This window comes from Triplophysa rosa, linkage group LG5 (assembly GCF_024868665.1).
Source record: "Triplophysa rosa linkage group LG5, Trosa_1v2, whole genome shotgun sequence".
Lineage (NCBI taxonomy): Eukaryota > Metazoa > Chordata > Actinopteri > Cypriniformes > Nemacheilidae > Triplophysa > Triplophysa rosa.
In genome coordinates this window covers 10,711,741-10,725,770 of record NC_079894.1, presented here as the reverse complement: position 1 = coordinate 10,725,770, position 14,030 = coordinate 10,711,741, and the positions used below count along the sequence as shown (strand labels likewise).

The following is a 14,030-nucleotide window of genomic DNA, read 5'->3' as shown; positions in this document are numbered from 1 at the left end:
TACATTAATATTATTTTGCAGCACCTTGGGGTCCCAGAGAGTTATTCCTTTAAAAAGAGTATTATTGCCTGTTAAATTGAGCCAAGAACTATGTATGGAAACATGTAAATACTATCTCATTTTTCTTAAAGTGCATTTTTTGGCCTATATTTTAGTAGTAACTTCAAGAGTATTCATACATTCTCCTTTTAGGTCTATTTGGATAGTTTTATTTCATATTTATATTAGCGTGTTGTGATTTTACCTGGAATGAGAGAATCCTTTCTGCAGTCATACAGCATTCCCAACTGAAACGGTCGGCCAAGACAAGACAGTTCAATGGTCTCATTGTCGGACATGTTTCTGATGAAGCTGGTTATGGCCTCTGTTCTGAAATATGGCTTTCCTTTCTAGAACATAAATTATATGTGTGTAAATATGAATTTGTTTAATTAGTAACTCTTTTACACTTTAACTCTTCTCTGAGACTGTTTAAAATGAAACAAAAATAGAAATGGACAACAACAAACCTGGTCCTTAAAATATATTGTAAGTATTTGTGTTTCACAGCCACATATGTTGTTTGCCAAATGCGTTAAGATTTTTTTTTTGTCAGACATAGAGGATCTTTGCATGCTTCAAGCTTTGAATAATTTCTTATCAAAATAAGAATAAGCACAATTACTAAAAAAAGCACACTGGTCTGGATTTCAGAATTTTTTTTTCTTTAATTACTGGGTGAATGGCCATACAAACTTGTATTTGTTGTTGTTTTTACACCAATGCAACAAGGAAACAGCATCTGACAGCGATACAGCTTAACACATCATAAAAGAAAATACAATGCTTTAAATGAAGGGCATCCAGATGATGTCTAGGAGTTACAGAAGCATACAGAAGCAGAGAAAACACAATTTGTCATCCTTCTGGAACAAGAAAATCAAGAACGCTGATGATTCAAAATAAAAAACAAATATCTTGCATGTATAGCCGTTTTAAAGGTCCCTATGTACTGTTGTATTAGGTTGTTGCACATTAGGTGTCGGTTTGTTTCGTCATTTTTTGTTTGCTTGGATTCTTTTCTTTTCGTCTTGCTCTCTAGCTCTGTTGTACTCATCAATTTTTCTTTTTTCTTCTGCTCTTATTTTAAAATCATCCAGTTCTCTCGTTTTCTTCTCGTTTTCTTTTCTCTGTTCTTCTTCTTCTTTTTTAGTTTGATCCAGTTCTTCCTGGAGTCTTTTATTCTCCTCTTTAGTTTGTTGAAATTGTGACCAATATGAAGCACCCATTTTCAGTGTCACTCTTTAATGGAAATAAATATTCCAAATGTTCAGATATGTGATGTCAGAAAAGAGAGAAAGAAAGAGAAAACAGTGTTAAATTATTTTACAGAGCTCACAAAATGTACTTCTTTTTAATAAAGAATTAGTTTACAACTACAGTATTTCACAAAATTACAGTTACAACCCAGTCAACACATGAGCCCGTGCAATAATCACAGTGATGCCACACCATTCTGAAATTGTGTCAGTGTGAGTAATAGATGAGATCGCTTTTGACAAAACTCAAACAAAAATATATTTATCATATGTGACCCTGGACAACAAAACCAGTCTTATGGGTCAATTTTTCGAAATTGAGATTTTTACATAATCTGAAAGCTGAATAAATAAACTTTCTATAGATATATGAGTTGTAAGAACAGGACAATATCTGGCTGAGATACAACCCTTTAAAACTCTGGAATCTGAGAGTGCAAAAAAATCAAAATATTGAGAAAATTGCCTTTGAAGTTGTTAATCAGGGGCACTGTGGCAGACCATCCACTCACAAAAATAAAGTTTTTATATAATTAAGGTAGGAAATTTACAAAATATCTTCATGGAACATGATCTTTACTTAATATCCTAATGATTTTTGGCATAAAATAAAAATCGATAATTTTGACCAACACAATGTATTTTTGTCTTTTACTAAAAATGTTCCCGTGCTACTTAAGACTGGTTTTGTGATCCAGAGTCACATATAGTCTCTGTGGGACAAGCAGAGACACCAAGAATCGGCCCATGAAACTCAACAATGGTGACAATCAACAAATAAAGCTTCATGCTGCAATGCATGCTGGGTAACAAACTCATTTGTGACTCCCAGCATGCATTGCGGTTGCGAATTTGTTTGAGGTTTGACACCATAGTTGAAGTTCGTGTGATGAGTGTTGATTTCTAAGTATGTCAATGCTCTGGCATAACAAACTTGTTGACTTTAAACTCACTGCCATTATAATGTTCTTAGTGGTACATGTTTTACTGCGTTTTGATGTATAGAACAATGTTTCCCAATCCTGGTTCTCGGGGCACACCTTCCAGAATGTTTTAAATGTTTCTCTCTCTATCAGTGGTGATCAGATTCAGTCCTCGAGGGCCGGTGTACTGCAGAGTTTCGGTCAAACCAATCAAACACACCTGAACAAGCTCATTAACATCTTCAAGATCACTAGAAACCCTGACAGCAAGCAACCATTGAATCAATGTTAAAATGTGCTGATTTGTCAATGTTAAAGGTACAGTTTGTAACAATTTTGCAGTAAAATATCAAAAAAACACTAGGCCAGCGTTATATATTTTGTTCAGTACTTAACAATATCTCAAATGTTTCCTGTCAATGGCGTCATATCCGCGGTACCCTTTGTTACCGCCTTTACTGACGTAGAAACCGCATGACAACAGTGTCGTGGACAAATGCGGAAGTAGTGTCTAGCGTCTAGCAAGCCACTAGCTTGTTTCGAGCAGTCACTTATTTATGGACCACAATTATACGCAACATTTATAAAACTATTACTTTACCTCATCCGCTAACATGATTTCTCGTTCCCGTCTGATTGATGGCCATCAGCGGTGGAGTTGAAGACAACAGATCCCATCATTCCACGCTCCTTCACAGCGTCATCAAGCTACGCCATTGTTGTTTTGATCGTGCGCCCTCGAGTGCTGGTTTTTACAAACTGTAGCTTTAATGGCATTAGATCAATATCACTTTTTCACACGCAATTAATGTTGAAAAATTGTTGACAGGTTCATCAAACCACCATTACTGTGACAGTGTTTGCTTTAGTTGAGCTCTTGACTCTTAAAGGAACAATACAGCATTTTTAAGAAGATCTATTGACAGAAATGCAATATAATATACAAAACTATTTCTTCAGAGGTGTATAAAGACCTTACGTAATGAATCGTTATGTTTGTAACACCTTAGAATAAGCTGTTTATATCTACATACAGAGCGGGCCTACATACATTGAATTCGCTGCCATGTTTTGTACAGCAGCCCTAAATGGACAAACAACTCTACAACGCGCATTTCCTCTTCCTCTCCGCTGGAAGATAAGCACACAATCCATGTGGGATATGTGATTCAAGCTACGAGATGCTGGCTACCGTCATCATGTGATTCGATTCTTATTAGCATTGAAAAAACAAACATATTTTAGAAACACACAGTTACAGAATGCCAAAATAAATTCAAAGTTTAAACATCTAGAGTCAAGAGCTCAACTCAAGGAAACACTGATCACCATGATGGTGAGTTTCAACTAAATTAAAACAAATATTAAGCGTTAACCCGCCCACGGGCCCTGTGCATGTTAAGGGTTAAGTATTTTGTATTTGAAATACATGCCCACCCCTGCTCGAGGCCGGTGTCCTCCAGAGTTTCTCTTCAACCCTAATCAAACAAATCAAACACACCCGCATGTGGCTTCCCTGATAACAAGAGATCAAATGAAAACAATTGAATCAATGTTAAAAACTGTTGATTCTTCAATGTTTTGTTGTCAGCCACCATTATTGTGATCAGTGTTTGCTTTAGTTGGGTTCTTGACTCTCGTGGTTTAATGTCAAATTTGCATTGTCTGCTGAAATATGTTGAGGCTACGAAAACCAAGATCCAGTAGATTCAGTTGGTAGTATTGTTGTAAGGGTGTCTGTTGCTCATGAGTGTGATGTTTTATTAGTGTTTGAAACTCGTGTGATTAAAGTAAAATAATCCTTATAAAAGATCATTTCTGACTCCATTACAAATGAATACTCAGTGTATGAAACTCAACAATGGTGACAATCAACACTTCATGCTGCATTGCATGCTGGGTAACATCATATTACAAAACTCATTCATGACTCCCAGCATGCATTGCAGTTTATATGTTTATCTGAATTACTTTGATGATTGTCACCATTGTTGAGGTTTGTATGATGAGTGTTGATGTCTAAGCCTGTCAGTTTTGTCACCGTTACTTAACTCTTGTAGTCCAGAACACTTCAATCAGTCATGGAAAGATCAGCTTCAACATTATTTTGTGTCATTTCTCATCTTTATTACAGATTTACCAAACAAGTATTCTACACCAGCTCAACTCTAAACCGTCTCTTACTTCATAAATGCACACGAGTTCTTACAGAATCAACACTGTAAGCACTTAAAGAGTAATGAGAAGTAACTGAATAAGAGTCAAGAGCTCAACTAAAGCAAACACTGATCAAAATAATGGTGGTTTGATGAAATGTCAACATTTTTTCAACATTAATTGCGGGTACAAAGTGATATTGATGAAATGCCATTAATATTGACATATCAACACATTTGAAGATAGATTCAATGGTTGCTTGCTGTCAGAGTTTCTCTTGATCTTGAAGACGTTGGTGAGTTTGTTCAGGTGTGTTTGATTTGTTTGATAAGGGTTGGAGAGAAACTCTACAGGACACTTTGGAGGAGTTTATCAGAGGCGTTTAGTACTCAAGTATTTTACTCAAGTACATTTATCCAGTATCTTTATATACTTTAGTGTTTTTCCTTTGGGGAAGTTTTTACTTCACTACATTATGAAGCATATACATATATAGTTTACTCCACTGCATTTCATGCAATATTTTTATATAAATGTTTTTTTACCTTTACTACTTAAGTACATAACAAATTTACTATCGTACGTGTACTCAAGTAAAATGATTGTTGAGTAAATTACTTTGACTTTTAATGTACTTTTTAAAATGTAAAAATTGCCATGTACTTTTCAAATGTAGTTGAGTAAACAGTTTGATATATGCCATGCTGTATAATGTATGGAAGTAATATATTTCCAAAGTTCAAAATTAGTATGTTGTGGTGAATTTACTAAAATTATGGAAGAATTTTATGAGAGTGAATTTATACTACTTTAAATTTATTATCGTAGATGAGAGCAAGCACAACTTCAGTTAGTAAATGTCAGTTTAAAAAACGTTTAACACTTTCAACTCCTTCAAAGTTTATTCACACAGAAACATCAAGAATCAGCAAATGAATCTCAACAATGGTAACATGTTTCATGGTGTAATGTGTCATATAAATCTCATTTGTGGCTCCCAGAATGCATTGCAGCATGAAGCATTTCACTGTTGTTGAGGTTCATATGTGGATTCTTGATGTCTGTTTGTGTGAAAGGACGGCAGGATTTTAATGTGCTTGGTCAACTTTAACACATGTTCAATTGTCTCTAATGAAGCTGTGCAGTGCTTTCTTAATTACTTGCCGTTATTATAATTACTACTGATGTATTAATCACTCAAAAGGTCAATAAATTAACCCGCTAAATGATGATAGTCTTATAATGCAATGAACAGCATGTAATGTTATTTTCTCCCGAGTCCCTCACCGTAACAAACTCAGCGCAGTCACAGGAAAACTAACATTAAAAAAGTCAAGAGTCAAAGTGCCTAACTAAAACAAACACTGATCACCATAATGATGACATCAAACCAGTTATTTTCAGTAAAACATGAACAGAAAAAACTCTGTTTATTCTCAATAATATAAATAAGATGTTAATGGTGTTTGTGGCTGAAGTCAGTTGTAGTTGTTGTTTCTGTGTCCATCAGTGATTCTGCTTGTTATCACTTCATTATCTCATTAACATTCAGTGTCACATTGAGCAGCCTGTAGTATGCACACTAAGCAGTGTTCATCTCATCTGGGCTAACCCATGTGAGGCCTACATGGAACCCGCGGACAAAACCGGCTGAGACCCAGAAGACAGCCCACATCAAACCCATCTGAGCCCATGTGTCTCTGCTGGCTGGGTAAAGATACTTGATCCCTGAGAGTAAAATACTCAAGTACTATACACCTCTGATTTTGTATTTCAAATACATATTTTTCCACTACACTAGAATTTCCCACAGCCCTGTCAGATTGTTCATATTTCTAATAGACAATGAAAAGAACATTTGTGAACGTTTATAAAGTTTTATAAAGAACGTTTGAGCATTAATAAAAGCAGATGCTTTAAAACAGTTTTGACAACTGTCTAGTAGAAATAAAACAAATAATTTTGTTTATAATATAATTAATAATAATATAATACATTTTTAATAACAGTTTTGAACACTGATTCATGGGTTGTCAGGGAGAGGCGAGTCCAAATCGACTTTGACTCAAGACTTGAATGCAAAGACTCGAGACTCATGACTCGCAAAACAATGACTTGTTCCCACCTCTCCAAACCATTCTTATATAACCATCAACAACATTGACAACAAGCACGTCAAGTGAACAAGTGATTTATGCTCTGTTGTTATATACACATAAACACTGTATGAGTCATATTTGTGTGTGTTTATTCCCCCAAACACGTTCCATACGGTAGATTGTTCTGTCATGTATGTGGTCCTAACACGAGGAAATGTCTCACTTCTGGTTTGTTCACTGGCTCATAACTTTGATTTGAAGAAATGTTTGTGTGTGTAAGTGTACTCACGTGGAGAAGTGTGGATGACAGCAGTGGATCTGATGGACGTCTGGATCAGTCTGATAGAGAGAGACTCGTCTGCTGCTTTAAATACAACTGCAAACACACAAAACACACCCACAAACCTTGAGTTATTGGTAAATGTGCAGATGTTTGTTGTAAGGGGTAGGACTTGGGCATGGATATGAGAGTACATGTGGTGGTATGTGTGTTCAGGTGAAAGTGCAAGAATGAATGAAGAATAAATAATATCAGTTATTTTGTTAACACAATTTGACAAGACTTGCCATGAAACACACAGTTAAGGATTGTAAAACGTTTTTTTTTTTACAGTGTATACACACAATGTTACAAACACACTTCATATCAGGATGAGCGATCATTCTGAAGATGTTTAGTCCCAAGCCCAATCAACAGAGGTGAGAGCAAGTCAAGTCTCAAGTCAAATCAAGTCAGTGGTTTACCTCAGGGGTTCTCAATCCTGATCCTCAGGAACCCCCTGACAGAATGTTTCAGATGTGTCCCTGTATAAAACACCTGATTCAACTCATCTGCTAGTTACCTTAGATAGCAAGAGAGCAGATGAAAACCATTGAACCAATGTTCATAATGGTTGATGTGTCAATGCTAACAGTGTTGTAATGTAACGAAGTACAAATACTTCGTTACTGTACTTAAGTAGAATTCTCACATATCTGTACTTTACTTCGTTATTTATATTTCTGACAACTTTCACTTTTACTCCACTACATTTCCTAAATAAAATGTGTACTTTTACTCCGATACATTTCTCCTAACCATCTTCGTTACTACAAATTAAAGAATTTTCAGAAGAAATTTGAGTTGGTGACGTAATGCCTGTTTGTTGTCATGTCAACCGCCAAGCACGAAGAAGAAGAAGTCCTGCTTGTCCGGGCATGTCACATTATTGATGCCATCATGGAAGCACCTGCTGCAGGCGCTGCTAACGTTACCACTCTGGTAGCAGATGACGAGCATCTCGACTACAGTGACGAACTTGGTGAACTCCGTGGTGGTGACGAAGATAACGTTACACACCCGTTGCCGTATTTGCAAGAAATATTTTCGTACATTGGAGTGAAAAATTCTTCCTACCGGATTAAGTGTGGGTTTCCATTACTCTGGTTTTATTCGCATTTTGAAGTTTCGCATCAGAAACGAGTGATGGAAACGCTAAATTTCTAATTAAAAACCCTTAATTCGCAAAAAGGTTTTTACGCTCGCTTGAGGTGGTTTTTCATTTTTGCGAAAAAGGTTTAATGCGAATAATGGGAGATGGAAACGCATTTGCTGAATAAATTCCTCCAAAAAGTCACGTAACTGCACTATGAGACTGCGTAACCTGACTAACCAGAGTAATGATCTTGTTACACAGCATCAGAAATGTTGTGATGGTCATTCTTAAACGCCTGAGCAAAGTCGTCAAGTATTTTTGTAATTGCCTCTTAGAACTGTCACGACTGTGTTTCCCGAACAGCAGGCATCCACAAAAGCACCGCATTTATTGAGTTTCCTAATCGTCTGCTTGCGCAAGTATATCAAAACTATTATATTCAGTGGCTTCTCTTACTGATATTTAGTGCCAGTTTATTAGGTTGACTAGTTGGATGGAAACGGCAAATGTTTTATGCGATTTTCCAATTTTGCGCATAAGCTAAATTCGCAACTTTGGATGGAAACCCGGTATGCCTACCGAGAGTCACTGAAATATTGGCATTAAAAAACTCCCCGTCCAACCTGAAGAAGCACATCGAGGTAGGTTAAATTAATTTTCATTCAATTCACGTTATTTAACATGAATTAGTTATCATAAGCCTGTTCAGATATCTGGCTAACGTGATGGCCAGGCTAACGTGTGCTAGTTAACTTTTCTGATTAGCTAATGTGCAGATATTTAACAACACCAATGATTTTCCCTCTGAATTATTTCAACACATACTACTGAAATGGTTAATAACGGTTTCTGGTATAGCCTAAGTGGCGGCCGAATATTTCCTAGGTAAATTAGTGTTACACCGGTGGAGGGATTTTTTTAGACCACATTAGGCTAATTAATGGCAGGTTACAGAGGAGCCTTCAGGATTACTCACATCTTCAAAAGCACCGTGCATTTTGTTGAACTTGAGATTTGCTTTGATTTAATTACCTCAAAATTCTAACCGTTCACTTTTTTTTAAATACCTTTACTTTTACTTTTACTTTTAGTACTTAAGTACATTTTATATCAGACAATTACTTTTGATACTTAAGTATACTAAATGTCAGGTACTTTAAGACTTTTACTCAAGTAATATTTTAAAGGGTGACTTTAACTTCTACCAAAGTCATTTTTTGGTAAGATACTTGTACTTTTACTCAAGTATTGCTTTCAAGTACTTTATACAAGACTGAATGCTAATGGAATTGAATCAATATCACTTTTGCACCTGAAATTAATGTTGAAAAGATGTTGAAATTTCAACAAACCACCATTATTGTGATCAGTGTTTGCTTTAGTTGGGACCTTGACTCTTGAAGTTTAAGGTTAAGTTTTCAATGCCTGTTATAACGGTGTGTTAAATACATCTTCAGTGCTTACAGTAGTGTTTCTGTGAGAACACGTTCGCATTTATAAAGAAAGAGCTGTTTGACCGTAGATATGGTGCAGAATACTTTTATTATGAATCTAAAGATGAGAATAAAATTAATTGAGATTAATAAAGATGAGAACGTACAATATAATCTTGAATCAGATCTTTCATGACTGATTGAAATGTTCTGGTTTACAAGTGAAAAGTTACTGTGACCAAATTAACACAAGTGACACGCTTAGACGTCAACACTCTTCATACAAATCTGAACAATGGTGACAATCCCCAATTAATTCAGATAAACAGATCAACTGCAATGCATGCTGGGAGTCATGAATGAGTTTTGTACTAAAATGTTACCCAGCATGCATTGGAGCATGACGTTTTAGTTTGTTGATTGTAACCATTGCTGAGCTTCATACACGGATTCCTCATGTCTAATTGAGTCAGCAACAAAACAAATGTAAGGAATATTTTCCTGTAGATTAATAAAAGTCTGACACCTCACCACTGCTTTAATCACATAGAAGTATCACAGAAACTTAAAACACTAATAAAACATCACTCTCATGAGCTATATATATATAACCTCACAACAACCTTCAGCTGATTCTAATGGATCTTGTGTCTCATTGCCTCAACAAACATATTTCAGCTCTGTTACAGCAGACAATGAAAACTTGACATTAAACCACGAGAGTCAAGAACCCAACTAAAGCAAACACTGATCACAATAATGGTGGCTGACAACAAAACATCGAGGAATCAACAGTTTTTAACATTGATTCAATTGTTTTCATTTGCTCTCTTGCTATCAGGGAAGCTACATGCAGGTGTGTTTGATTTGTTTGATTAGGGCTGAAGAGAAACTCTGGAGGACACCGGCCTCCAGGACTGAGTTTGGGACCCCCTGAGTAAAATACTCAAGTACTATACACCTCTGGTGACTTGATTTGACTTGAAACTTGACTTGCTCCCACCTCTGCCAATCAAACATAAGAGATGCGGCGATTTGACACGTCTTCACTACAAAATTTCAAATGCTATTAGATTATTAATGATAATCTTAAACTTACTAATAAGGTAAATTATAGATTTATTTCTTTTTATTTAGCCTTGTTGTGCAAGCACTGTGGAGCTTGTGCAGAGGCAGCAGCTTTTGCCAGAGGGGAACTGGAATCCCCTGGTTGGGCCTGGGTTCTCCTGAGGTTTTTTTTCTCAATTGGAGTTTTGGGGTTCCTCGCCACCGTTTGCATACTGTTTTTTTGCACTATTTACCTCGCCGGGGGGGCTGCTTTAGAATTAGAATTTTAAAGTTTTACTTACTTAATATTGCATATAGGAATTTATTGTCTGTTTAATTGACCTGTGCTTCTCTCTCCTTTATCTTAAATGTTTGCTCTCACTGTGCGTGTGTGTGTGTGCGTGTGTGTGTGTGTGCGTGCGTGCGTGCGTGCGTGCGTGTGTGTGTGTGCATGCGCGTGTGTGCATGCGTGTCTGTGTGTGTGCGTACTTGTTTGTCTGTGTGCATTAGTGTGTGTGTGTCTGTGTGCATTAGTGTGTGTGTGTGTGTGTGTGCGTGCATATGTGTTGTCTGTGTGTGTGCGTGCTTGTCTGTGTGTGTGCGCGCGTGCTTGTCTGCGTGTGCGCGCGCGTGCTTGTCTGTGTGTGTGCGCGCGTGCTTGTCTGTGTGTGTGTGCGCGCCCGTGCTTGTCTGTGTGTGCGCGCGTGTGCTTGTCTGTGTGTGCGCTCGCGTGCTTGTCTGTGTGTGCGCTGGCGTGCTTGTCTGTGTGTGCGCTCGCGTGCTTGTCTGTGTGTGCGCTCGCGTGCTTGTCTTTGTGTGCGCGCGCGTGCTTGTCTGTGTGCGCGCTCGTGCTTCTCTGTGTGTGTGTGTGTGTGTGTGTGCGTGCGTGCGTGCGTGCGTGCGTGTGTTTGTGTGTGTGTATGTGTGTGTGTGTGTGTGTCTATGTGTGTTAGTACGTGTGCATATTGTGTGTGTGGAGTGTTTTGTATGTGGGTGTGTCTGTCTTCTGTGTTTTCACCTTTTTCTTGTTTTTACAGGTACAACTTTAATTATTTTGCTTATAGTCAATATGTCTCATGTACAGCTGCTTTGTAACAATGAAAATTGTAAAAAAAAAGCACTATATAAATATGCACCAGTTGTAAAAAGCTTAACCTCCACTTTGTTTGGAACAGATTGTTTATTTGAATATGCCTCAAATGTATTGATTTCATCAATGTGTAAGTGTGTTTTTTTTTTTAACTCAACTCAACTCAACTTTATTTATATAGCGCTTTTTACAATTTGCATTGTTACAAAGCAGCTGTACATGAGACATATCACTATAAGCAAAACAATTAAAGTTGTACATGTCAAAACAAGAAAAAGGTGAAAACACAGAAGACAGACATACCCACATACAAAACACTCCACACACATAATATGCACACGTACTAACACACATAGACATAGAGACACACACACACACACACATGCACACACACACAAATGCGTACACACACGCATACACACACAGCACACGCACAGTGAGAGCACACATTTAAGATAAAGGAGAGAGAAGCACAGGTCAAATATAACAGACTTTAAATTCCTAATAAGTCGTCGCTGTCGGGCGGAATCCTCGCATCTCCAAAACCATTATTTTTCAGGAAATTAAAAAAACTGCATATTTTTTGAGTTATTAAACATTGTATCGTTAAAGTTGGTATTATACCTTATATTGCTATCATATACTGTTGTGTACCAACATTAACACAACATTTCCCCAAAACCATGTTTAATCGGAGATACAAGGTTTATGACTTGGGAGCAGGGAGATACGAGATTACGCTGTCATTGATAAGAATGGTACGGACACAGACGTTGCTGCTGCCAGCAGTGTTCATCAAAGTCTGCGGTCGCGTTGAGCCTTTTGACAAGAGACGAGGCTTTAAGAGCTAATGAAAGCTAATGATTGTGGTTACATACATCTTCCTAAACTCTATTTTAAACGTTAGAGCTATGAGTGATGCAATACCAAAATAAAACGTTAAACAGGCTGTCTAATATAGGCGGAAATTAATCTGCACGCAAATAAAGTCGGCGGTCGCGTTGAGCCTCTTGACAAGAGAAAAGGCTTCAATAGTTAACCAAAGCTAACGACTGTGGTTACATACATCTTCCTAAACTCTATTTTAAAGGTTTAAGAACTATAAGTGATGTAATACAAAAAACGATGAGCTGACTAGGCTGTCTAATAGGCGGAAATTAGCTGAATCTGCTCGCAAATTTACCTTCGTGGCTCACGGGCTTCCTTCTGCACCGAAGCATTACAGCTATCGATTTTTAACAAAACGGACCTACTCAAATGTATCTAACCTAACTATTTTCACTCGTTATTGTCTAAAAAACTTTTAATCGGGAGACGTAATGCCGAGAGGCTCCCGCGGAGTGAAGGAGAGGTGGAGTTACGAGACTTCTCAGACAGTTGAAGTGTCCAATGGAGTTAAGAGATTTGCTCTCAAGTTATTTTCAACACTTTAGATTGGTTAATAATTTGTAAAAATAACAGACCCACATGGGGACTGACCAATAGCATCGATTTGTGAAAAAATATGAAATTGACCAAATTTGGACATTTGGAGGTTTCCGCCCGACAGCGACGATATGCTCAATATTAATTAAGTAAAACTTAAAAATTCTAAAGCAGCCCCCCCGGCCAGGTAAATAGTGCAAAAAACAGTATGCAAACGGTGGCGAGGAACCCAAAACTCTAATCGAGAAAAAAAACCTCAGGAGAACCCAGGCCCAACCAGGGGATTCCTGTTCCCCTCTGGCAAAAGCTGCTGCCTCTGCACAAGCTCGACAGTGCTTGCACAACAAGGCTAAATAAAATAAATAAACTTACTAATAAGGTAAATTATAGTTTAAGATTATCATTAATAATCTAATAGCATTTGAAATTTTGTGGTGAAGACGTGTCAAGTGACCGCGTCCTTCTTTATCCAGCTCTATCATCTCAGCTCTTGTCAGGTCGCCGCTTCCCATTCTTCGCTCTACCATCAGATCAGGCCATGAACTGCATCCTGCTCGCCGTGGTAACCTTGGAACAATGAGACAAGACTGGCTGAGAGTAGAGTACTGTTCTGCACTCTTTGATGCAACATGTACATCAGTTGTGTTTTTGGTTCCGGTTGATCTAACTAATGCAGCCTAAACCCTCAGAGGATTTATATTATGGAAGAGTAGTGTATGCAAGATTAAAAAGATGCGTCTTTAGTCTAGATTTAAACTGACAGAGTGTGTCTGCCTCCCGGACAGTGCAGGGAAGACTATTCCAAAGTTTAGGTGCTAGATAGGAAAAGCATTTACCACCTGCACTTGATTTTGAAATTCTAGGTATTACCAACTGACAGGACGCCTGAGAGCGTAATGCACGTGAAGGACTGTAATACCAGAGGTGGGTAGAGTAGCCAAAATCTTTACTCAAGTAAAAGTACAAGTAACTAGAGAAATTGTTACTCAAGTAAAAGTAAAAGTCACTATTTTAAAAATTACTTGAGTAAAAGTAAAAAAGTTTTACTTAAATTTTACTTAAAAAGTGCATGTTTTCCAAAATGTTACTCAAGTAAATGTAACGAAGTAAATGTAGCGCGTTACTACCCACCTCTGTGTAATA

At 37.4% G+C, this 14,030-nt stretch overlaps 1 long non-coding RNA gene across 1 annotated transcript; it reads right to left on the bottom strand.

The window, feature by feature from the left end:
• LOC130554654 (uncharacterized) lies at positions 1-6,903 on the bottom strand. Its single transcript, XR_008963005.1, has 4 exons — positions 6,767-6,903; positions 2,823-2,986; positions 245-1,281; positions 1-47 (listed from the first exon to the last, which is right to left on the bottom strand). It is a non-coding gene; the product is annotated as an uncharacterized LOC130554654 (long non-coding RNA).
• Between the last annotated feature and the right edge of the window lie 7,127 nt (positions 6,904-14,030).